Source organism: Pleurodeles waltl, chromosome 1_1 (assembly GCF_031143425.1).
Source record: "Pleurodeles waltl isolate 20211129_DDA chromosome 1_1, aPleWal1.hap1.20221129, whole genome shotgun sequence".
Lineage (NCBI taxonomy): Eukaryota > Metazoa > Chordata > Amphibia > Caudata > Salamandridae > Pleurodeles > Pleurodeles waltl.
The window spans coordinates 304,262,307-304,281,688 of NC_090436.1; the positions used below are offsets into that span (position 1 = coordinate 304,262,307).

The 19,382-nt window shown below is 57.2% G+C and overlaps 8 non-coding genes and 1 pseudogene across 8 annotated transcripts; all 9 read left to right on the forward strand.

Annotated features, from left to right (window-relative positions):
- Positions 1-575: 575 nt before the first annotated feature.
- On the forward strand, positions 576-739 carry LOC138293821 (U1 spliceosomal RNA). Its single transcript, XR_011203116.1, has one exon. It is a non-coding gene; the product is annotated as a U1 spliceosomal RNA (small nuclear RNA).
- An 843-nt stretch (positions 740-1,582) lies between these two features.
- LOC138293826 (U1 spliceosomal RNA) lies at positions 1,583-1,746 on the forward strand. The gene has a single exon (XR_011203117.1). It is a non-coding gene; the product is annotated as a U1 spliceosomal RNA (small nuclear RNA).
- An 855-nt stretch (positions 1,747-2,601) lies between these two features.
- On the forward strand, positions 2,602-2,765 carry LOC138293828 (U1 spliceosomal RNA). Its single transcript, XR_011203118.1, has one exon. It is a non-coding gene; the product is annotated as a U1 spliceosomal RNA (small nuclear RNA).
- Positions 2,766-3,608: 843 nt separating this feature from the next.
- LOC138293832 (U1 spliceosomal RNA) lies at positions 3,609-3,772 on the forward strand. The gene has a single exon (XR_011203119.1). It is a non-coding gene; the product is annotated as a U1 spliceosomal RNA (small nuclear RNA).
- An 845-nt stretch (positions 3,773-4,617) lies between these two features.
- Positions 4,618-4,781, forward strand: LOC138293837 (U1 spliceosomal RNA). Its single transcript, XR_011203120.1, has one exon. It is a non-coding gene; the product is annotated as a U1 spliceosomal RNA (small nuclear RNA).
- An 843-nt stretch (positions 4,782-5,624) lies between these two features.
- On the forward strand, positions 5,625-5,788 carry LOC138293842 (U1 spliceosomal RNA). Its single transcript, XR_011203121.1, has one exon. It is a non-coding gene; the product is annotated as a U1 spliceosomal RNA (small nuclear RNA).
- Positions 5,789-12,188: 6,400 nt separating this feature from the next.
- Positions 12,189-12,326, forward strand: LOC138292017 (U1 spliceosomal RNA; annotated as a pseudogene).
- Positions 12,327-13,181: 855 nt separating this feature from the next.
- Positions 13,182-13,345, forward strand: LOC138293853 (U1 spliceosomal RNA). Its single transcript, XR_011203123.1, has one exon. It is a non-coding gene; the product is annotated as a U1 spliceosomal RNA (small nuclear RNA).
- An 855-nt stretch (positions 13,346-14,200) lies between these two features.
- LOC138293855 (U1 spliceosomal RNA) lies at positions 14,201-14,364 on the forward strand. The gene has a single exon (XR_011203124.1). It is a non-coding gene; the product is annotated as a U1 spliceosomal RNA (small nuclear RNA).
- Positions 14,365-19,382: the final 5,018 nt, after the last annotated feature.

The window sequence follows — 19,382 nt, forward strand, 5'->3', positions numbered from 1 at the left end:
TTGCCTTCTGGGGCCAAGACTATGGCTGAGGCCACCAGGCCTGGGCCCGGCGAGGGCTCTGCCCGGCGAGGGTTCTGCCGCGTTTGGGAGCGTTCGGGAAGGCGTGAGGGGCTCAGGGCGCGAAACACTGCTCCCCGGCAGGCCTTTTCCCTGGCTTTGGCCAACAAAAGCACTGCCTAGCCCTAGAGTAGGGCTTAGTGGCAGTTCTGTAGGCTCAGAAGCCTCCAACTCTGCTTCTGGGCCTTCTTTCCACCTGGCGAGCCCACCTGTCAGCATGCTGTACTCTACCCTTGCCCAAATTCTCAGCAATGGAGAGGATCCTGAAAGCAAGGCCCTGATTGGCTCTGCTGGATGGCGTGGTCATGTAAATTTCACTGGCCGGCCGGCCGAGGCTTCTGGGAAGCAGCTTTGGGTAGGCAACGGCTTTGCCCAAAGGGTCTGCGGGGCCTTGGCTGGTCACTTTGCGCCCCCACGCCCATGCTCTGCCCCGCCTCAGGCCTTGCCTCTGTGGATGCCACCCTCGCTCTGCAGGGAGATGCCAAGCGGGCCCCCCTTGCCCTGTCCCCTTCCAACTCATACTTACCTGGCAGGGGAGACACCATGATCACGAAGGTGGTTCTCCCAGGGTGAGGCTCATCCATTGCACTTCGGATGTGCTGACCCCTGCGATGTCCCCAAATGCGGGATACTCGACTGCATAATTTCTGGTAGTGGGGGACTGCGTTCGCGCTTTCCCCTGATCTCTGGTATCAAGAAAGGCAACAAGAAAAACCACTCTGGAGCACCCTTAGCTGTCTCTCCAGCTTCCTTCTGGGTGCTGCAGCGGGCTGGGCAAGGGGAAGAGGCATGCAAATTCAGGAGCCTGGGGAGTGCTGGGATAGCTGCCGCCTCCCACTCAGGGGACCTATCCAGAGAGAGGAAAGTAGGCCCTGGCTAGGTGACAGGTCTGTCCCTCTCAGCTAAGCCCCTGGGCTTGTGGACCGGCTGTCAGCCTGTAGTCCTCACCCTTGCCTTCTGGGGCCAAGACTATGGCTGAGGCCACCAGGCCTGGGCCCGGCGAGGGCTCTGCCCGGCGAGGGTTCTGCCGCGTTTGGGAGCGTTCGGGAAGGCGTGAGGGGCTCAGGGCGCGAAACACTGCTCCCCGGCAGGCCTTTTCCCTGGCTTTGGCCAACAAAAGCACTGCCTAGCCCTAGAGTAGGGCTTAGTGGCAGTTCTGTAGGCTCAGAAGCCTCCAACTCTGCTTCTGGGCCTTCTTTCCACCTGGCGAGCCCACCTGTCAGCATGCTGTACTCTACCCTTGCCCAAATTCTCAGCAATGGAGAGGATCCTGAAAGCAAGGCCCTGATTGGCTCTGCTGGATGGCGTGGTCATGTAAATTTCACTGGCCGGCCGGCCGAGGCTTCTGGGAAGCAGCTTTGGGTAGGCAACGGCTTTGCCCAAAGGGTCTGCGGGGCCTTGGCTGGTCACTTTGCGCCCCCACGCCCATGCTCTGCCCCGCCTCAGGCCTTGCCTCTGTGGATGCCACCCTCGCTCTGCAGGGAGATGCCAAGCGGGCCCCCCTTGCCCTGTCCCCTTCCAACTCATACTTACCTGGCAGGGGAGACACCATGATCACGAAGGTGGTTCTCCCAGGGTGAGGCTCATCCATTGCACTTCGGATGTGCTGACCCCTGCGATGTCCCCAAATGCGGGATACTCGACTGCATAATTTCTGGTAGTGGGGGACTGCGTTCGCGCTTTCCCCTGATCTCTGGTATCAAGAAAGGCAACAAGAAAAACCACTCTGGAGCACCCTTAGCTGTCTCTCCAGCTTCCTTCTGGGTGCTGCAGCAGGCTGGAAATGGGGCTGGGCAAGGGGAAGAGGCATGCAAATTCAGGAGCCTGGGGAGTGCTGGGATAGCTGCCGCCTCCCACTCAGGGGACCTATCCAGAGAGAGGAAAGTAGGCCCTGGCTAGGTGACAGGTCTGTCCCTCTCAGCTAAGCCCCTGGGCTTGTGGACCGGCTGTCAGCCTGTAGTCCTCACCCTTGCCTTCTGGGGCCAAGACTATGGCTGAGGCCACCAGGCCTGGGCCCGGCGAGGGCTCTGCCCGGCGAGGGTTCTGCCGCGTTTGGGAGCGTTCGGGAAGGCGTGAGGGGCTCAGGGCGCGAAACACTGCTCCCCGGCAGGCCTTTTCCCTGGCTTTGGCCAACAAAAGCACTGCCTAGCCCTAGAGTAGGGCTTAGTGGCAGTTCTGTAGGCTCAGAAGCCTCCAACTCTGCTTCTGGGCCTTCTTTCCACCTGGCGAGCCCACCTGTCAGCATGCTGTACTCTACCCTTGCCCAAATTCTCAGCAATGGAGAGGATCCTGAAAGCAAGGCCCTGATTGGCTCTGCTGGATGGCGTGGTCATGTAAATTTCACTGGCCGGCCGGCCGAGGCTTCTGGGAAGCAGCTTTGGGTAGGCAACGGCTTTGCCCAAAGGGTCTGCGGGGCCTTGGCTGGTCACTTTGCGCCCCCACGCCCATGCTCTGCCCCGCCTCAGGCCTTGCCTCTGTGGATGCCACCCTCGCTCTGCAGGGAGATGCCAAGCGGGCCCCCCTTGCCCTGTCCCCTTCCAACTCATACTTACCTGGCAGGGGAGACACCATGATCACGAAGGTGGTTCTCCCAGGGTGAGGCTCATCCATTGCACTTCGGATGTGCTGACCCCTGCGATGTCCCCAAATGCGGGATACTCGACTGCATAATTTCTGGTAGTGGGGGACTGCGTTCGCGCTTTCCCCTGATCTCTGGTATCAAGAAAGGCAACAAGAAAAACCACTCTGGAGCACCCTTAGCTGTCTCTCCAGCTTCCTTCTGGGTGCTGCAGCGGGCTGGGCAAGGGGAAGAGGCATGCAAATTCAGGAGCCTGGGGAGTGCTGGGATAGCTGCCGCCTCCCACTCAGGGGACCTATCCAGAGAGAGGAAAGTAGGCCCTGGCTAGGTGACAGGTCTGTCCCTCTCAGCTAAGCCCCTGGGCTTGTGGACCGGCTGTCAGCCTGTAGTCCTCACCCTTGCCTTCTGGGGCCAAGACTATGGCTGAGGCCACCAGGCCTGGGCCCGGCGAGGGCTCTGCCCGGCGAGGGTTCTGCCGCGTTTGGGAGCGTTCGGGAAGGCGTGAGGGGCTCAGGGCGCGAAACACTGCTCCCCGGCAGGCCTTTTCCCTGGCTTTGGCCAACAAAAGCACTGCCTAGCCCTAGAGTAGGGCTTAGTGGCAGTTCTGTAGGCTCAGAAGCCTCCAACTCTGCTTCTGGGCCTTCTTTCCACCTGGCGAGCCCACCTGTCAGCATGCTGTACTCTACCCTTGCCCAAATTCTCAGCAATGGAGAGGATCCTGAAAGCAAGGCCCTGATTGGCTCTGCTGGATGGCGTGGTCATGTAAATTTCACTGGCCGGCCGGCCGAGGCTTCTGGGAAGCAGCTTTGGGTAGGCAACGGCTTTGCCCAAAGGGTCTGCGGGGCCTTGGCTGGTCACTTTGCGCCCCCACGCCCATGCTCTGCCCCGCCTCAGGCCTTACCTCTGTGGATGCCACCCTCGCTCTGCAGGGAGATGCCAAGCGGGCCCCCCTTGCCCTGTCCCTTTCCAACTCATACTTACCTGGCAGGGGAGACACCATGATCACGAAGGTGGTTCTCCCAGGGTGAGGCTCATCCATTGCACTTCGGATGTGCTGACCCCTGCGATGTCCCCAAATGCGGGATACTCGACTGCATAATTTCTGGTAGTGGGGGACTGCGTTCGCGCTTTCCCCTGATCTCTGGTATCAAGAAAGGCAACAAGAAAAACCACTCTGGAGCACCCTTAGCTGTCTCTCCAGCTTCCTTCTGGGTGCTGCAGCAGGCTGGAAATGGGGCTGGGCAAGGGGAAGAGGCATGCAAATTCAGGAGCCTGGGGAGTGCTGGGATAGCTGCCGCCTCCCACTCAGGGGACCTATCCAGAGAGAGGAAAGTAGGCCCTGGCTAGGTGACAGGTCTGTCCCTCTCAGCTAAGCCCCTGGGCTTGTGGACCGGCTGTCAGCCTGTAGTCCTCACCCTTGCCTTCTGGGGCCAAGACTATGGCTGAGGCCACCAGGCCTGGGCCCGGCGAGGGCTCTGCCCGGCGAGGGTTCTGCCGCGTTTGGGAAGGCGTGAGGGGCTCAGGGCGCGAAACACTGCTCCCCGGCAGGCCTTTTCCCTGGCTTTGGCCAACAAAAGCACTGCCTAGCCCTAGAGTAGGGCTTAGTGGCAGTTCTGTAGGCTCAGAAGCCTCCAACTCTGCTTCTGGGCCTTCTTTCCACCTGGCGAGCCCACCTGTCAGCATGCTGTACTCTACCCTTGCCCAAATTCTCAGCAATGGAGAGGATCCTGAAAGCAAGGCCCTGATTGGCTCTGCTGGATGGCGTGGTCATGTAAATTTCACTGGCCGGCCGGCCGAGGCTTCTGGGAAGCAGCTTTGGGTAGGCAACGGCTTTGCCCAAAGGGTCTGCGGGGCCTTGGCTGGTCACTTTGCGCCCCCACGCCCATGCTCTGCCCCGCCTCAGGCCTTGCCTCTGTGGATGCCACCCTCGCTCTGCAGGGAGATGCCAAGCGGGCCCCCCTTGCCCTGTCCCCTTCCAACTCATACTTACCTGGCAGGGGAGACACCATGATCACGAAGGTGGTTCTCCCAGGGTGAGGCTCATCCATTGCACTTCGGATGTGCTGACCCCTGCGATGTCCCCAAATGCGGGATACTCGACTGCATAATTTCTGGTAGTGGGGGACTGCGTTCGCGCTTTCCCCTGATCTCTGGTATCAAGAAAGGCAACAAGAAAAACCACTCTGGAGCACCCTTAGCTGTCTCTCCAGCTTCCTTCTGGGTGCTGCAGCGGGCTGGGCAAGGGGAAGAGGCATGCAAATTCAGGAGCCTGGGGAGTGCTGGGATAGCTGCCGCCTCCCACTCAGGGGACCTATCCAGAGAGAGGAAAGTAGGCCCTGGCTAGGTGACAGGTCTGTCCCTCTCAGCTAAGCCCCTGGGCTTGTGGACCGGCTGTCAGCCTGTAGTCCTCACCCTTGCCTTCTGGGGCCAAGACTATGGCTGAGGCCACCAGGCCTGGGCCCGGCGAGGGCTCTGCCCGGCGAGGGTTCTGCCGCGTTTGGGAGCGTTCGGGAAGGCGTGAGGGGCTCAGGGCGCGAAACACTGCTCCCCGGCAGGCCTTTTCCCTGGCTTTGGCCAACAAAAGCACTGCCTAGCCCTAGAGTAGGGCTTAGTGGCAGTTCTGTAGGCTCAGAAGCCTCCAACTCTGCTTCTGGGCCTTCTTTCCACCTGGCGAGCCCACCTGTCAGCATGCTGTACTCTACCCTTGCCCAAATTCTCAGCAATGGAGAGGATCCTGAAAGCAAGGCCCTGATTGGCTCTGCTGGATGGCGTGGTCATGTAAATTTCACTGGCCGGCCGGCCGAGGCTTCTGGGAAGCAGCTTTGGGTAGGCAACGGCTTTGCCCAAAGGGTCTGCGGGGCCTTGGCTGGTCACTTTGCGCCCCCACGCCCATGCTCTGCCCCGCCTCAGGCCTTGCCTCTGTGGATGCCACCCTCGCTCTGCAGGGAGATGCCAAGCGGGCCCCCCTTGCCCTGTCCCCTTCCAACTCATACTTACCTGGCAGGGGAGACACCATGATCACGAAGGTGGTTCTCCCAGGGTGAGGCTCATCCATTGCACTTCGGATGTGCTGACCCCTGCGATGTCCCCAAATGCGGGATACTCGACTGCATAATTTCTGGTAGTGGGGGACTGCGTTCGCGCTTTCCCCTGATCTCTGGTATCAAGAAAGGCAACAAGAAAAACCACTCTGGAGCACCCTTAGCTGTCTCTCCAGCTTCCTTCTGGGTGCTGCAGCGGGCTGGGCAAGGGGAAGAGGCATGCAAATTCAGGAGCCTGGGGAGTGCTGGGATAGCTGCCGCCTCCCACTCAGGGGACCTATCCAGAGAGAGGAAAGTAGGCCCTGGCTAGGTGACAGGTCTGTCCCTCTCAGCTAAGCCCCTGGGCTTGTGGACCGGCTGTCAGCCTGTAGTCCTCACCCTTGCCTTCTGGGGCCAAGACTATGGCTGAGGCCACCAGGCCTGGGCCCGGCGAGGGCTCTGCCCGGCGAGGGTTCTGCCGCGTTTGGGAGCGTTCGGGAAGGCGTGAGGGGCTCAGGGCGCGAAACACTGCTCCCCGGCAGGCCTTTTCCCTGGCTTTGGCCAACAAAAGCACTGCCTAGCCCTAGAGTAGGGCTTAGTGGCAGTTCTGTAGGCTCAGAAGCCTCCAACTCTGCTTCTGGGCCTTCTTTCCACCTGGCGAGCCCACCTGTCAGCATGCTGTACTCTACCCTTGCCCAAATTCTCAGCAATGGAGAGGATCCTGAAAGCAAGGCCCTGATTGGCTCTGCTGGATGGCGTGGTCATGTAAATTTCACTGGCCGGCCGGCCGAGGCTTCTGGGAAGCAGCTTTGGGTAGGCAACGGCTTTGCCCAAAGGGTCTGCGGGGCCTTGGCTGGTCACTTTGCGCCCCCACGCCCATGCTCTGCCCCGCCTCAGGCCTTGCCTCTGTGGATGCCACCCTCGCTCTGCAGGGAGATGCCAAGCGGGCCCCCCTTGCCCTGTCCCCTTCCAACTCATACTTACCTGGCAGGGGAGACACCACGATCACCCCGTGCCTGCAGTACCTTTAGTGTCCACTAGAGGTCACTGTTCTGCCAAAGAACTACCTGGTGCTATATGCACACAAGGGCACTTTTAAGTGCTATTACTGGAGCTGCATCCTGCTGAAGATACCTGCCTGCTGAAACCTGCCTGCCTGCTGTGGACCTTCACCTGCCTGCTGTGGACTTCGCCTGCCTGCTGGAACCGCCTGCTGTGGACTCTCACCTGCCTGCTGGAGCTGCTTGCCTGCTGGAGACCCTTCCTTGCCTGCTGGAGCTGCCTGGATACTGAGGCCTGCCTGCCTGCCTGCCTGCTGAGGGGAACCCCTGCCTGCCAAGCTTCCCTGCCTGCCTGAAGGGAACCACTGCCAGCCACCAGGAGCAGGCCTGAGGAGTACCTACCTGCTGCAGCTCCCTGAAGGACCCTTCCCAAGGCACGCCGCAACAGCAAGGACAGGATGAGCAGACCGCTGAACCCCTGGTTCCACAACACGGTGAAGATGCAGAGGAAGGTGGAATCGGATGGCTCCACACCAGAGCTGAGCAGAAAGACTTTCACAGAGTTGCTGGTGACCAAGATGGGGTTCACAGCAGCTGAGATTTGGTGCATAATGTCAGATGCACCCAAAGGCACTTACCTGCTGACGTTCATGTCGGAATCAATCTGCAGGAGATACTGGCAGATGTGCTGGTCAAGACGGGACGAGAAACCCTTCGCCGACTTCCACCTGGAGTGCCAACTCGTGTTGGAGGTGAAGAGGATGACCGTGCACGTCTACAACCCGCATGTCAACATCCAGGACCTGACCACCTTCCTACGCCGACACTGCACAGTGACGAGAGAACCCTCCCGCAACCTGGACAGTGATGGAATATGGGATGGTAAATGGACAGTCATGGTGAAGCTGAAAGAGGACCCGGCCGCCCCGGATGGAATCCATCACCCTCCTTCAAGCTTCTCCCTAGGGCGCGACTCGGGCTACCTCTTCTACCCCGGGCAGCCCAGACTGTGCAACAAGTGTAGTAAACCGGGCCACACCGCTAAAGATTGCACAGTGCAAGTGTGCAAGAACTGCAAAAGAGAAGGACACACAGCCAGGGCATGCAAAGAGGAAGCCCCCTGCAACCTCTGCGGTGCCGTGGGCCACCGTTTCAAAGACTGCCCGCAAAGAGCCAAGTCCTATGCCCAGGCGGCCAAACCTCCTGGGAGAGAGGCACAGGAGGAGGCTGCCGTGGCCAGCCTTCCAGTCCCAGCACCCAGAAAGACCAAGGAAACTGGGAGGAGGAAAGGCCCCAGGCAGGAGCAAGTCAAACCTGACCAAGGCTCCACGCCAGTCCTGGAGCCACAGAGCACAGAAGAAGGAATGCCTGCCATCCCTGAGAGTATGCCAACAGACAACGCTCCCCAACTCGCCTCTGAGAACCAGGAAGAAGAACCCTGGACAAAACAGGAGCGCAGGAAAAGGAGGCACAGTCCCCCACAAGTAACAAAGAAGACCAGGAAGAAACACCTGAGCAACCACAACCCCAACTCAGATCCAGAGGAGTCAGAAGAAGAAGAACAACCAGGGAATGAGGGTCCAGATGACCAACTGGAGCAAGTCAGCAGAGTGCTGCAGGAGATGAGGGCGCTAGCCAGCGTCATGGAAGCGTCCCCACCACCATCGCCAGCAATAGCTGAGAAGGAAGAGGCCTCCATGGAGGAGGAAGAGCCAGAGACCAGCCACGTGGGCAAGCCAGCCTCAGAGAAGCACCAAGCAACGGTGGCCAAGACAACAGCCCCCGCGCCGGAGACCCGCCAGGAGCCTGACCAGCCCTGTAAGTAGACTTGTCACTGTGTGATAACAGCTAATTACTCTGACTTGATAGTTAGTATTTGAGCCTAAGTTAAACTCTTAAACACTAATTAAGATGGCTATTTCATTGTTTTCCATAAATGTGAGAAGTATCAGAGACAAGCGCAGATGTGCCAGCACCTTGAACTTTCTTGCCAGCCAGGAATGTGATGTGTACATGATTCAGGAATGCTCCATCCCTTTTTCAGCTTCATACACCCACCTAGAACAGCAGTGGGCATTTGGGCCTTCTTTTTGGTCTGGGGGGAACAGCAGTAGGTCTGTAGGAGTCGCTACCTTAGTCAGAGGGAGGTGCTTCACAGTGGACTCGGTCACCGAGCTGGAAGGCGGCAGGGCTCTTGTCGTTGACGGCTCATGGGCAGGAGAACCGGTTAGACTGATCAATGTGTATGCGCCTTCTGATGTAGGTGAGAGACGGGAGCTGTTCCAGCGCCTCAGACCACAGCTGGTCACCTCCAGAACAATCATGATGGGTGGGGATTTCAACTGTATACTAGAGAGTGGTGGTCGATGTGGGACCAGAGCTAAGGAAGGATGGATGGATGATGGTGCGAAACTCCTAGCGGAGATGGTGGGTGAGGCCTCCCTGACGGACGTCATTGGATCCATGGGGGCGGACGCCAGGAATTTCACCTGGAGCCGCCCTGATGGATCTGTGCGATCCAGGATAGACTTTGTTTTCACCTCTAGATCAGTGAGGATCAGGCAGCACTCCATGGTGACAGTGCATTTCTCTGACCACAGGGCTATCAGGTTTCAGGGGGAACTAACAGGGAAGTTCCTGACAGGTCCGGGCACCTGGAAACTGAATAGCTCTCTGCTGGGGAGAGAGGATGTACAGGAGGAGCTGAGGAGGACTTACAGTGAGTGGCAAGACATGAAAGACACCTTCCAGTCCATAGGGGAATGGTGGGAATGGGTGAAAGGCAGGATTCAGGATTTCTTTAAGAACGTGGGCAGGAAAGCAGCAAGGGGGAGGAAGAGGGAGTTCAGTAGACTGCAGCAACAGCTGCAAGAACTGCACGACCTCCAACTCCGGGGATGGGACGTCATGAACCCTCTGGAGGCAGTCAAGAAAGAGCTGAGCGAGCACTTTCATGAGGAATCCAGGAGGATCATCTTCCGTTCTAAGGTGGAGAACCTGGAAAAGGGGGAGAAATGCAACTCCTTCTTCTTTAAGAAAGTCCACTCTGCGCACACCCCACTGGTTCAACTGCGCAACAGGGAGGGAATTTTGTGTGACACCAAGGAAGACATTAGGAAGGCTGTGACAGATTTCTATGGGGACCTCTACTCAGAGAAGAGGTCAGATGGGGATCAGGCAGAAAGGTTTTTGGCAGGTATCCCGAGAAAGGTCTCCACACCAGCAAGGGAAGTCCTCAACGCACCCCTCACTCTGAAGGAGCTGCACATTGCAGTTAAATCCTTCAAGTCAGGAAAGACGCCAGGCAGTGATGGTCTACCAATTGAATTCTACACTTCACTGTGGGACCTAGTGGGAGCAGACCTTCTGGAGCTGTATGAGGAGATGGAGCAGGAGGGAGTCATGCCCCACACATTAAGGGAAGGAACGATCGCACTCCTGTATAAACATAAGGGGGAGAGATGTGACCTCAAGAACTGGCGTCCCATCTCTCTCCTGAATGTGGACTACAAGATCCTGGCAAAGACAATGGTGAATAGACTCAAGAGCGCTATGGGAGAGTTAGTTCACCCAGACCAGACCTGTGGGGTACCAGGACGCAGAGTGGCGGACAGCCTAGCACTGATCAGGGACACGATCCAATACATCACAGACCGGAATATCCACGCTGCGCTGGTCTGTCTCGATCAGGAAAAGGCCTTCGACCGCGTCTCCCATGAGTTCATGGAGAGGGTACTGCAGGGTTTTGGGCTGGGGGAGCGCTTCTGCAATTATGTTAGAATAATGTATACAGACATTTTCAGTTCAGTCATGGTAAATGGTTGGAAAACAGACCCCTTTCCTATCAGGTCTGGGGTAAGACAAGGCTGCCCGCTCTCGCCCTCTTTGTTTGTTTTGGTTATAGAGCTACTCGCGGAGTACATCAGGAAGAACCCGAACATCAGAGGGATCCCGACACCAGGAGACGCAAAGAAAGAAGTCAAGTGTTCGCTGTACATGGACGACGTCACCCTCTTCTGCACGGACGGGAAATCGGTCCAGTCCCTGCTGGAGGCATGCAAGGACTTTGGCAAAGCATCAGGAGCAAAGATCAACGTGGACAAATCACAGGCAAAGCTTTTCGGCCGCTGGGACCTATGTAACGAGCCTCTCCCTTTCCCCGTTGAGGCAGGACTGGTAAAGATCCTCGGTATCTGGTTTGGGGGACCAGGAGCGGCGGCGAAAAGCTGGAACGAACGCCTGGCCAAAGTCAAGCAGAAACTGGGCTTTTGGAGCTTGAGACACCTGAGCATTGAAGGAAAGGCTCTGGTGCTCAGGAACGATGCACTGCCCGTGCTGCAGTATGTGACACAGGCCTGGCCACTCCTGGCCAACGTAGCACGGGCTGTGAACAGCATGGTTTTCCACTTTGTTTGGCACTCAAAGATGGACAGGGTGAAAAGGACAGTCATGCACAAGGAGCATCGCAAGGGAGGGAAGGCAGTCCCTGACATCCCGACAATCCTCAGAGCCTTCTTTGTGTGTGGCTGCGTCCGAATAACCCTGATGAACGAGAACAAGGACCACTCAGCTTACAGGGTCTTCCGCTTCTTCCTGCTCCCAGTATGGAGAAGACTGGGATGGGATAAGTGGGAGAATGCAACAATGTTCAACTGGGACCTCCCCTGGTACTACAAGGAGATTGAGAAGTTTGTGGTGGAATTTGGGCTGAACTGTGTCACACCAAGCCTATGGAAGCCCAGGACAATCCACAGACTAATCAGGTCCAGGGACACCACAGAACCAGTGAGCGACCTGCCACCTGCTACAGCAACAAGGGTGTGGGAAAATGTATCCTCCCCATCCCTAACCAACAGACACAAAGACATTGCATGGATGGCCGTGAAAGGGGGACTGCCAGTCCGGTCATTCATGCACAGCAGGGGCCTGTGCCCACACAGAGAATGCCCAAGGGGATGCCCTGCAGAGGAAACTACATACCATCTTTTCTGGGCCTGCCCTTTTGCCCAGAGACTGCGGGGAGCCTTAAAACAAGAAATGGAAGCCCACATCCCATACCCAAACATCACTCACCACTCGGTGTTGTATGGGCTGTTTCCAAAGACACACTCAGTGGAGGCCATCCAAGGATGCTGGAGAATCCTCTGCTGCATAAAGGACATCCTCTTGTATGCCAGGACCCGACTGGTGACCAACGGGGAGGTGGTGAGCAGGGAAGCGTGCCGCCGAATGGTACTCAACCTGCTGAGAGACTACACAGACAAGGACAACAAGGAGGGTGAGAAGGAGGAAGAACTGTAAACCCTAACCCCTCCTTCCCACTGAACTCCCCACACTGCCCCAAGAAACCAAACCCCCCTTTACTACTTATTTCATATGTAAACTGACTGTGTTGTTAAAATGTGATTTGAAACAAAGTTGAACTGGACTGCCCTTCCTAAGGGAAGAGGTACCACTCTTTAAAAACCTATGTATCGCCTACTTAAAGCACTTAATAAAGGTTTTTGAAACTTAAAAAAAAAAAAAAAAAAAAAAAAAAAAAGGTGGTTCTCCCAGGGTGAGGCTCATCCATTGCACTTCGGATGTGCTGACCCCTGCGATGTCCCCAAATGCGGGATACTCGACTGCATAATTTCTGGTAGTGGGGGACTGCGTTCGCGCTTTCCCCTGATCTCTGGTATCAAGAAAGGCAACAAGAAAAACCACTCTGGAGCACCCTTAGCTGTCTCTCCAGCTTCCTTCTGGGTGCTGCAGCAGGCTGGAAATGGGGCTGGGCAAGGGGAAGAGGCATGCAAATTCAGGAGCCTGGGGAGTGCTGGGATAGCTGCCGCCTCCCACTCAGGGGACCTATCCAGAGAGAGGAAAGTAGGCCCTGGCTAGGTGACAGGTCTGTCCCTCTCAGCTAAGCCCCTGGGCTTGTGGACCGGCTGTCAGCCTGTAGTCCTCACCCTTGCCTTCTGGGGCCAAGACTATGGCTGAGGCCACCAGGCCTGGGCCCGGCGAGGGCTCTGCCCGGCGAGGGTTCTGCCGCGTTTGGGAGCGTTCGGGAAGGCGTGAGGGGCTCAGGGCGCGAAACACTGCTCCCCGGCAGGCCTTTTCCCTGGCTTTGGCCAACAAAAGCACTGCCTAGCCCTAGAGTAGGGCTTAGTGGCAGTTCTGTAGGCTCAGAAGCCTCCAACTCTGCTTCTGGGCCTTCTTTCCACCTGGCGAGCCCACCTGTCAGCATGCTGTACTCTACCCTTGCCCAAATTCTCAGCAATGGAGAGGATCCTGAAAGCAAGGCCCTGATTGGCTCTGCTGGATGGCGTGGTCATGTAAATTTCACTGGCCGGCCGGCCGAGGCTTCTGGGAAGCAGCTTTGGGTAGGCAACGGCTTTGCCCAAAGGGTCTGCGGGGCCTTGGCTGGTCACTTTGCGCCCCCACGCCCATGCTCTGCCCCGCCTCAGGCCTTGCCTCTGTGGATGCCACCCTCGCTCTGCAGGGAGATGCCAAGCGGGCCCCCCTTGCCCTGTCCCCTTCCAACTCATACTTACCTGGCAGGGGAGACACCATGATCACGAAGGTGGTTCTCCCAGGGTGAGGCTCATCCATTGCACTTCGGATGTGCTGACCCCTGCGATGTCCCCAAATGCGGGATACTCGACTGCATAATTTCTGGTAGTGGGGGACTGCGTTCGCGCTTTCCCCTGATCTCTGGTATCAAGAAAGGCAACAAGAAAAACCACTCTGGAGCACCCTTAGCTGTCTCTCCAGCTTCCTTCTGGGTGCTGCAGCAGGCTGGAAATGGGGCTGGGCAAGGGGAAGAGGCATGCAAATTCAGGAGCCTGGGGAGTGCTGGGATAGCTGCCGCCTCCCACTCAGGGGACCTATCCAGAGAGAGGAAAGTAGGCCCTGGCTAGGTGACAGGTCTGTCCCTCTCAGCTAAGCCCCTGGGCTTGTGGACCGGCTGTCAGCCTGTAGTCCTCACCCTTGCCTTCTGGGGCCAAGACTATGGCTGAGGCCACCAGGCCTGGGCCCGGCGAGGGCTCTGCCCGGCGAGGGTTCTGCCGCGTTTGGGAGCGTTCGGGAAGGCGTGAGGGGCTCAGGGCGCGAAACACTGCTCCCCGGCAGGCCTTTTCCCTGGCTTTGGCCAACAAAAGCACTGCCTAGCCCTAGAGTAGGGCTTAGTGGCAGTTCTGTAGGCTCAGAAGCCTCCAACTCTGCTTCTGGGCCTTCTTTCCACCTGGCGAGCCCACCTGTCAGCATGCTGTACTCTACCCTTGCCCAAATTCTCAGCAATGGAGAGGATCCTGAAAGCAAGGCCCTGATTGGCTCTGCTGGATGGCGTGGTCATGTAAATTTCACTGGCCGGCCGGCCGAGGCTTCTGGGAAGCAGCTTTGGGTAGGCAACGGCTTTGCCCAAAGGGTCTGCGGGGCCTTGGCTGGTCACTTTGCGCCCCCACGCCCATGCTCTGCCCCGCCTCAGGCCTTGCCTCTGTGGATGCCACCCTCGCTCTGCAGGGAGATGCCAAGCGGGCCCCCCTTGCCCTGTCCCCTTCCAACTCATACTTACCTGGCAGGGGAGACACCATGATCACGAAGGTGGTTCTCCCAGGGTGAGGCTCATCCATTGCACTTCGGATGTGCTGACCCCTGCGATGTCCCCAAATGCGGGATACTCGACTGCATAATTTCTGGTAGTGGGGGACTGCGTTCGCGCTTTCCCCTGATCTCTGGTATCAAGAAAGGCAACAAGAAAAACCACTCTGGAGCACCCTTAGCTGTCTCTCCAGCTTCCTACTGGGTGCTGCAGCAGGCTGGAAATGGGGCTGGGCAAGGGGAAGAGGCATGCAAATTCAGGAGCCTGGGGAGTGCTGGGATAGCTGCCGCCTCCCACTCAGGGGACCTATCCAGAGAGAGGAAAGTAGGCCCTGGCTAGGTGACAGGTCTGTCCCTCTCAGCTAAGCCCCTGGGCTTGTGGACCGGCTGTCAGCCTGTAGTCCTCACCCTTGCCTTCTGGGGCCAAGACTATGGCTGAGGCCACCAGGCCTGGGCCCGGCGAGGGCTCTGCCCGGCGAGGGTTCTGCCGCGTTTGGGAGCGTTCGTGAGGGGCTCAGGGCGCGAAACACTGCTCCCCGGCAGGCCTTTTCCCTGGCTTTGGCCAACAAAAGCACTGCCTAGCCCTAGAGTAGGGCTTAGTGGCAGTTCTGTAGGCTCAGAAGCCTCCAACTCTGCTTCTGGGCCTTCTTTCCACCTGGCGAGCCCACCTGTCAGCATGCTGTACTCTACCCTTGCCCAAATTCTCAGCAATGGAGAGGATCCTGAAAGCAAGGCCCTGATTGGCTCTGCTGGATGGCGTGGTCATGTAAATTTCACTGGCCGGCCGGCCGAGGCTTCTGGGAAGCAGCTTTGGGTAGGCAACGGCTTTGCCCAAAGGGTCTGCGGGGCCTTGGCTGGTCACTTTGCGCCCCCACGCCCATGCTCTGCCCCGCCTCAGGCCTTGCCTCTGTGGATGCCACCCTCGCTCTGCAGGGAGATGCCAAGCGGGCCCCCCTTGCCCTGTCCCCTTCCAACTCATACTTACCTGGCAGGGGAGACACCACGATCACCCCGTGCCTGCAGTACCTTTAGTGTCCACTAGAGGTCACTGTTCTGCCTAAGAACTACCTGGTGCTATATGCACACAAGGGCACTTTTAAGTGCTATTACTGGAGCTGCATCCTGCTGAAGATACCTGCCTGCTGAAACCTGCCTGCCTGCTGTGGACCTTCACCTGCCTGCTGTGGACTTCGCCTGCCTGCTGGAACCGCCTGCTGTGGACTCTCACCTGCCTGCTGGAGCTGCTTGCCTGCTGGAGACCCTTCCTTGCCTGCTGGAGCTGCCTGGATACTGAGGCCTGCCTGCCTGCCTGCCTGCTGAGGGGAACCCCTGCCTGCCAAGCTTCCCTGCCTGCCTGAAGGGAACCACTGCCAGCCACCAGGAGCAGGCCTGAGGAGTACCTACCTGCTGCAGCTCCCTGAAGGACCCTTCCCAAGGCACGCCGCAACAGCAAGGACAGGATGAGCAGACCGCTGAACCCCTGGTTCCACAACACGGTGAAGATGCAGAGGAAGGTGGAATCGGATGGCTCCACACCAGAGCTGAGCAGAAAGACTTTCACAGAGTTGCTGGTGACCAAGATGGGGTTCACAGCAGCTGAGCTTTGGTGCATAATGTCAGATGCACCCAAAGGCACTTACCTGCTGACGTTCATGTCGGAATCAATCTGCAGGAGATACTGGCAGATGTGCTGGTCAAGACGGGACGAGAAACCCTTCGCCGACTTCCACCTGGAGTGCCAACTCGTGTTGGAGGTGAAGAGGATGACCGTGCACGTCTACAACCCGCATGTCAACATCCAGGACCTGACCACCTTCCTACGCCGACACTGCACAGTGACGAGAGAACCCTCCCGCAACCTGGACAGTGATGGAATATGGGATGGTAAATGGACAGTCATGGTGAAGCTGAAAGAGGACCCGGCCGCCCCGGATGGAATCCATCACCCTCCTTCAAGCTTCTCCCTAGGGCGCGACTCGGGCTACCTCTTCTACCCCGGGCAGCCCCGACTGTGCAACAAGTGTAGTAAACCGGGCCACACCGCTAAAGATTGCACAGTGCAAGTGTGCAAGAACTGCAAAAGAGAAGGACACACAGCCAGGGCATGCAAAGAGGAAGCCCCCTGCAACCTCTGCGGTGCCGTGGGCCACCGTTTCAAAGACTGCCCGCAAAGAGCCAAGTCCTATGCCCAGGCGGCCAAACCTCCTGGGAGAGAGGCACAGGAGGAGGCTGCCGTGGCCAGCCTTCCAGTCCCAGCACCCAGAAAGACCAAGGAAACTGGGAGGAGGAAAGGCCCCAGGCAGGAGCAAGTCAAACCTGACCAAGGCTCCACGCCAGTCCTGGAGCCACAGAGCACAGAAGAAGGAATGCCTGCCATCCCTGAGAGTATGCCAACAGACAACGCTCCCCAACTCGCCTCTGAGAACCAGGAAGAAGAACCCTGGACAAAACAGGAGCGCAGGAAAAGGAGGCACAGTCCCCCACAAGTAACAAAGAAGACCAGGAAGAAACACCTGAGCAACCACAACCCCAACTCCGATCCAGAGGAGTCAGAAGAAGAAGAACAACCAGGGAATGAGGGTCCAGATGACCAACTGGAGCAAGTCACCAGAGTGCTGCAGGAGATGAGGGCGCTAGCCAGCGTCATGGAAGCGTCCCCACCACCATCGCCAGCAATAGCTGAGAAGGAAGAGGCCTCCATGGAGGAGGAAGAGCCAGAGACCAGCCACGTGGGCAAGCCAGCCTCAGAGAAGCACCAAGCAACGGTGGCCAAGACAACAGCCCCCGCGCCGGAGACCTGCCAGGAGCCTGACCAGCCCTGTAAGTAGACTTGTCACTGTGTGATAACAGCTAATTACTCTGACTTGATAGTTAGTATTTGAGCCTAAGTTAAACTCTTAAACACTAATTAAGATGGCTATTTCATTGTTTTCCATAAATGTGAGAAGTATCAGAGACAAGCGCAGATGTGCTAGCACCTTGAACTTTCTTGCCAGCCAGGAATGTGATGTGTACATGATTCAGGAATGCTCCATCCCTTTTTCAGCTTCATACACCCACCTAGAACAGCAGTGGGCATTTGGGCCTTCTTTTTGGTCTGGGGGGAACAGCAGTAGGTCTGTAGGAGTCGCTACCTTAGTCAGAGGGAGGTGCTTCACAGTGGACTCGGTCACCGAGCTGGAAGGCGGCAGGGCTCTTGTCGTTGACGGCTCATGGGCAGGAGAACCGGTTAGACTGATCAATGTGTATGCGCCTTCTGATGTAGGTGAGAGACGGGAGCTGTTCCAGCGCCTCAGACCACAGCTGGTCACCTCCAGAACAATCATGATGGGTGGGGATTTCAACTGTATACTAGAGAGTGGTGGTCGATGTGGGACCAGAGCTAAGGAAGGATGGATAGATGATGGTGCGAAACTCCTAGCGGAGATGGTGGGTGAGGCCTCCCTGACGGACGTCATTGGATCCATGGGGGCGGACGCCAGGAATTTCACCTGGGGCCGCCCTGATGGATCTGTGCGATCCAGGATAGACTTTGTTTTCACCTCTAGATCAGTGAGGATCAGGCAGCACTCCATGGTGACAGTGCATTTCTCTGACCACAGGGCTATCAGGTTTCAGGGGGAACTAACAGGGAAGTTCCTGACAGGTCCGGGCACCTGGAAACTGAATAGCTCTCTGCTGGGGAGAGAGGATGTACAGGAGGAGCTGAGGAGGACTTACAGTGAGTGGCAAGACATGAAAGACACCTTCCAGTCCATAGGGGAATGGTGGGAATGGGTGAAAGGCAGGATTCAGGATTTCTTTAAGAACGTGGGCAGGAAAGCAGCAAGGGGGAGGAAGAGGGAGTTCAGTAGACTGCAGCAACAGCTGCAAGAACTGCACGACCTCCAACTCCGGGGATGGGACGTCATGAACCCTCTGGAGGCAGTCAAGAAAGAGCTGAGCGAGCACTTTCATGAGGAATCCAGGAGGATCATCTTCCGTTCTAAGGTGGAGAACCTGGAAAAGGGGGAGAAATGCAACTCCTTCTTCTTTAAGAAAGTCCACTCTGCGCACACCCCACTGGTTCAACTGCGCAACAGGGAGGGAATTTTGTGTGACACCAAGGAAGACATTAGGAAGGCTGTGACAGATTTCTATGGGGACCTCTACTCAGAGAAGAGGTCAGATGGGGATCAGGCAGAAAGGTTTTTGGCAGGTATCCCGAGAAAGGTCTCCACACCAGCAAGGGAAGCCCTCAACGCACCCCTCACTCTGGAGGAGCTGCACATTGCAGTTAAATCCTTCAAGTCAGGAAAGACGCCAGGCAGTGATGGTCTACCAATTGAATTCTACACTTCACTGTGGGACCTAGTGGGAGCAGACCTTCTGGAGCTGTATGAGGAGATGGAGCAGGAGGGAGTCATGCCCCACACATTAAGGGAAGGAACGATCGCACTCCTGTATAAACATAAGGGGGAGAGATGTGACCTCAAGAACTGGCGTCCCATCTCTCTCCTGAATGTGGACTACAAGATCCTGGCAAAGACAATGGTGAATAGACTCAAGAGCGCTATGGGAGAGTTAGTTCACCCAGACCAGACCTGTGGGGTACCAGGACGCAGAGTGGCGGACAGCCTAGCACTGATCAGGGACACGATCCAATACATCACAGACCGGAATATCCACGCTGCGCTGGTCTGTCTCGATCAGGAAAAGGCCTTCGACCGCGTCTCCCATGAGTTCATGGAGAGGGTACTGCAGGGTTTTGGGCTGGGGGAGCGCTTCTGCAATTATGTTAGAATAATGTATACAGACATTTTCAGTTCAGTCATGGTAAATGGTTGGAAAACAGACCCCTTTCCTATCAGGTCTGGGGTAAGACAAGGCTGCCCGCTCTCGCCCTCTTTGTTTGTTTTGGTTATAGAGCTACTCGCGGAGTACATCAGGAAGAACCCGAACATCAGAGGGATCCCGACACCAGGAGACGCAAAGAAAGAAGTCAAGTGTTCGCTGTACATGGACGACGTCACCCTCTTCTGCACGGACGGGAAATCGGTCCAGTCCCTGCTGGAGGCATGCAAGGACTTTGGCAAAGCATCAGGAGCAAAGATCAACGTGGACAAATCACAGGCAAAGCTTTTCGGCCGCTGGGACCTATGTAACGAG